The following is a 6000-nucleotide window of genomic DNA, read 5'->3' as shown; positions in this document are numbered from 1 at the left end:
ACACACCCTTCATCAATGCAAATAAACCATCTGGAAGAGTATACAGGTCCAATCAGTGACCATGTAAGCTAGCTCAAGAACCAGATGCTAGGGGCCTAAAAGGTACATAACTACACAAACTCATACATAGGCTACACATGAATACACCAACACACAAAGGATACCCCCTGGGCTGGAAAAGCAAAAAGTGGAAAACTGCACCCAGGTGCTGGTGTCAGGAAAAGTAAACTGACTACTGAGTGTGTGGGGGAACAGAGGTCATGTTGCATGTGTTACATATATGCTAACATAAGGATAGACATGCAGAGCCACATGAGTAAGAACACAAATGTTGACATATTTTTGTCCTACAACAAACAGGGGTTGATAATCCTGGACACATGACACTGCAGCCACCTCAATAAGAACATAATTTTCACTGAGTGAAAGCAAACAGTTTCAAGCATGCTTACACCAATGTACTGCACATTTTTCATTAGTTTTAGAAAGTAACAACGGTTGGGTTATGGAGCACCAGGGCGGACTTCCTTACCCTCAACACACAACAAAGGCAGTGGAGGGACAGCTGGTGAAAGCAGCTGCTTTCAATATGTGCTCCATCTATAAAATGTTTTCTATTACCTAATCTCACTGCAAAACAAGAGTGGTGCCTCCTATCCATGTGCAACCACTCGCTCCCTCACATACTGCAAGTTAGAAAACCACATATGAAGCGCATTACACTGCTCTTTATAGTTGAATCACATGTGGAGCCCCTGAAAAGCTCTGAAACAAGAGGGGGGGTTGTAGGAAACAGCAAAGGTGACATGAACTGTGATTGCATGGAGCAGATGATTTTCCTAATGGCCTCTGTTGTAACTTTTTTCATACATGTGTATACCTAATTCAAAGCCTTACCAAATATCACAATCACTTCTGTTAAAATTCTTCACATTTCATTAGGCAGGAAGCAACAGCACTTCTGGAGAAAAACACACCACATTACACCGTTCATCTGCCTATTTCTCTAATTAATTGAGCCCAGGCTTTGAATAGGTTCTTGTGGTGTTTTATAGACAGCTTGCTATGAATAATGCTCTCTGGGCGTTGTAACAGGCAGCTTTCACATAGCAAACTCTATGTGTCACTGAGGGAACAGGAATACAAGTCTAGATAGTGATATGTTTAAAGGAAACACGTTAGTAGAGAGAAAGTTGGACATTTTCCGTTCTAGACAACCGTAATCATAAGGGTATGGGGTAGGTAGATGAGAGAATGATGTGGATCTGGATCTGGATTCGCTTTGCTTCGTGTTTCTGTTTTTATGAGGGGTCTTTAAATTGTCCATTTAGAGTGGCTGGCAGGTCCGAACACACACTGAGCGCTACATTTTCACATCTTTTACCTTTCTTCTTTTTTGGAATCTGTTTAGTGCTCATTTGTCAGCACCAGTTTATTTTCCTTTCTGCATCAGCCTCAACCAATTTCACACCAGCACATTTCATAACTTTTAATTGCAGTAAGGTTGGGTTAGATCATCAATAATAGGTTTTTCTTGCCAATGCCGGAATTTCCTCTATGGGTGTTTTGGTAGATGGGTCAGGAGAGGTAAAAGCTATCGTGGAAAGAAGTGCACAAACTGTTTTATTTGTTTAGTCTCAATGGAAAAGAATGTGTATCACTGAGTACACAATGAAAAGGGTCCGCGGGTGAATAGCTTTGCATTTCATTCAGGTTACATTTCTGTCTAAAGCTCAGTATGGAGCCTCTAGACCTGTCAGTTTTCGATTATGTCATCTTGAAGTGTCTTTGCCCAAAGGATTTGACCCACAGGGGAGTGAACACATCAGGAGTTTGCTTTAGTGGCCCCGAAAGTCTTTAATGAATAGAAACTGTGGAACAACTCGTCTCGCTCCTCGGTTCGTCAGATGCGGTTCATTCAAGTTCATTTTATTTCCAGTTCGAATTAGCAGAGCTAAACTTTGTTTTCTCTACAGAACAGCTCCCCTGGGTGTCTGTTGCCTGGATGCCTTGTTCTCCCAGAAACAGCAAGAGCAGAGGCAGTGGAGCTATGCTAACATCATCATCATTGTTATCATTACCATTAACCGACTGCAAACGGCGACCAGCAAGCCAGACCTTTGCACTTCTCACATTTCTCTCATTTACCATTCTGAGCAGACAGATCTTAAACAGATGGTCATTTGTGAGTGGCAGCCTGAGTAGCTGAGAGTTGATGAGGGTGTTAAGTGTTTCAGACAGGCCGTCAATGCAGGAACTTTTAAGGGGATTTGGGGGCAGTCTGTTCTCTCTCCTTGGTCCTTTCCACTGGTCCAGGACGGAGGTTTAGATTGCAGTGTGGAGTGATGAGTCCCTCTGCGCGAGGCTGCGGATGGGCTCAACATAGTGAAAACTTTCAGCTGGTTTGGCCTCTAAAAGTAAAATAAAATATTGACGTCATGATTTTTCCATTTCTTTATCCTACTTAATAGAAAATTAATGCCAAGACTTTTCTAATTATTTTGTTTTTGTCACTTTCACTAAGCTATCTTAGGATAAAGGGTAGGGTGACAAGTGGATCAGATGAGGAAGAAACCCAGTCGCTCTACCCGGACCAGAGGGAGGGGAGGCTGAATGTCACCTTCAAACCCAGCCGACGGATTGATTCAGGGCCTTCAGGGAGCCACGGGAAATACCTCAGCCTGACAAGAGACACTAAACTAAACAACTGGCGTTCCCCTGGGAGAGCGTTTAACTGCAGCACACGATGAATTATGAGCCCCAGGCAATTTCTTTTTACATCACACTTTGTTTTATATGGCAGAAAATGTGTTTATCTTTGAAATGTGCATTTCAATAAACAAGGCACTTAACCTTATATATGAGATATTTCCTTCGAATTTCTGGGATACATCTAAATATAGAGCAGCTCACTGATGTGGAAATGTATCAACACAGGTTTTATTGAAACACATAATTCATCACCTGAAAGCTATTTCAGTGTGTCATGTGATGATCATGATGCATTTTTGATGCAGTGTTACCTTTTTTTTCCCCCTGAGGCATCATACTGAACAACCCATGTAGCTGAAAACAGGACAAAGACTTTAAATCTATGTAAATGTAAGGGTTTAAGGAGCAACAGTGCTAACTGATTTAGTCACCATGATATCATGTGTTTACTCCAATGTGCTGATGTTAAGCAGGACAAATGTTTACAGTTGACATTTTGAGTAATGTTAACTTTGGCTTTGAAATTATTTTTTGAATCTAGCATAGGCTCCCAGAACTATCATTAAATGATCACATATTATGTCAAAAACAAAATGATGTGAGGAATGGAAACATTGACCCAATGAACGTTAAAAGATTGCCAGGCATGGAATCCATAAAGTAGGTATCCTGGTGGTGTAGGAGGAAAAGTGACCAGAATTGAGCATTTAATGACATTTGGTACCAATCCTTTACGAAAGTCGTTGGGATATATCCATTTGGCACCATCATCATTGACTATGTTTACATGGACTTGGATAGTATCTCCATTTTGATCTGGGTTTTTTAAATATTCACCTATCAAGTGCATGTAAGAGTGTACCAGTCATACAGCACAGATCTAGACCCATGCTATTATTGTTGCCAAAAGAGGAGGAGTCATTTGACCACTTAAGTTGTAGGAGCAATGGGTTTTGGTGCCATTCCATAAGTTAAGGTTTTACAAGAATAACCAACCACTATTGCCATCCAAAACTTTGAGCTGGGGGTGGACAATCCAACAAGTCTTTTGGATTTATTTTCTTGGCAACGTTGATAAATGTCCTAACTTTCATTGCAATCCAATTAGCAATTGTCAAGACATTTGACGTAAAAACACTTGAATGTGAACCTTTCTGTTGGGCTATGGAAACATTTTAGGGATGATTCAATTCAGACGGCTTAATCCTCTGTGGACCAAGGATGACCAACATGTTATGACAATCCGTTAGTACTCATTGAGAATATTTAGACCGATCCAAGTAGTAGACACACCAGCAGCCCTGTATTTACAACACAGCAGCCATGCAGCTAACAAGGCAAATCTCTTGCATGGAAATATTTATGAAATATGTGAGAACAAGAACAAAATCTGTTTGAGAGTTTTTTTCCACATGTATCCCACAGCATATGTGCATTCATTGATATATATTATGTGATGTGACTACAAGGAGTTTCTTGGAATAGTACATAAGCGTAGTTTATGAGCAGATATTTGTTTTATGAAAGAATACTGGACGGTGGTCAAACTCCTCTCAGCATACAACGATGACTACTTTTCACATTCACTCACACCAGTTGCGTAACTGAAAGCAGACTCTGTTTAATATTAAACATTTACTCTTATGTTGTGATTTAACACGGGAAAAAGTCCAGTGTTACAGAGTGTATTTCTGGAAACACAACCGACCTCAGGCTGTTTGATTGTTCAAGCCATCTCCATAAATAATCAATCTGATACATTGCTCTCCAACAGGAATGGCTTAGACTGCCACTCTGTTTATTTCTGCTAGTTTCAGTCCTCTGCCAAAAAGATCTAATCCCATCTTCCTCTTCGGTCTGTCTTTATATGAAAAAATGGGTGCAATAAAATGTGAAAGTGCTCTTTATATTCTCCAGAAAGGGGCCACAAGAGGAATACTTTTCAGAGCTCTCCCTTTGGATATTACAGTGTCAGTGAATTTGCACGAGATCATTACTTAGTCATGTTCTGTTACCCAACACACTCGCTATATCTGTCTTTCATTTCACGTCTTGGAAGTCTCACAAGTTAAATTTATTTTAAACATAAAAACTGCAGCATGATTGTGTTTATGCATAAATCTTCTCAGTGGGAAAATGTATTTTCATTGTTATTTTGTGTTGATCATATCCAATTGTGGATTGTGGAGTCCAACTGTGGGACTGCCCTGTTCATAAACTGTCATCTGATTATTATCCATGGCAAGAGTAGATACTACGGGGAATTCTGTCATCCTTGTACAGTAGTTGTGAGTTATTTAATTTAATCAGCATGCAAGTCAAGTGGATGTCTGACCAATGTCTAAAGAGAAACATTGCGCAAAATAAAACCAAACCACACTGTAGATCCAAGCAAAAGCAAACATCCCTTATTTTTCTTGCCTCTCCAAAGATAAAATTCCCATACTGACAGGTCTGCTTGTGAAATTGACACCATCCTTTATGAAATGCAATAAATTCCCTAATGAAGATCGATCAACTCTTCTGTATCCGCAATGTGAGTGGTGTATATACAGTGCATGGCTGATCAGGATGGATATGAGTATATGTATATCGCTATAGATCTCAGTCATTGCTATGCTGAGTGATGTGGCCACACAGTGGGGTTTAAACCTGCTGGGTCATTAAGCGTCTACACAACAGTGGCAGTGTGGAATGCTCATCATGCTTTGGAGATAAGGACTAAGGCTTCACAGTGCATGAAAAGAATATCCAATGCTAACATGGGAAATAACTTTAATGAACAAAAACAAACAAACAGAAAAAACGGGTAGAAAAAAACGTTGAATTTAAAAGGGTAATATTGGTCTGATTCTCTGAGGGAGTATTGATCACAGGAAGCAAACACACAATCTTCCTCACTTTCTTTCTTGTTGGGTTTTTACTTGGTTATGTTTGAGTCAGTGGTACAGGATCACTGCCACAGGAAAGCTTTGAAAACAAGCAAGATTTTTTGAAAGAGAGTTGAGTGCCCTGCTGTGACAATGTCCATTCAGAATATGAATAAGTGGTCAATTATGGCTTAAGTGTAGATTGAGTCTGTTGTAGCGCAGTAGGAGATAAGAGCTGGAGGGCATTTATGATGCAGTAGAAAATGCAGGTGATATGAATACAGCATTGTGTGATTAAACCAATGGAACTTGATTGGAAGTTTGACCCAGAAACATAGAAAGAGGAAAAATGAAAATCCTCACTTTCCATAAAGAGTTGGTACCGAGCTGATCGAGTGAGCAAAGTTCCTCACCCAGT

The sequence above is a fragment of the Labrus mixtus genome, chromosome 16, assembly GCF_963584025.1.
Source record: "Labrus mixtus chromosome 16, fLabMix1.1, whole genome shotgun sequence".
NCBI lineage: Eukaryota > Metazoa > Chordata > Actinopteri > Labriformes > Labridae > Labrus > Labrus mixtus.
Note: the sequence above shows the minus strand (reverse complement) of the source record.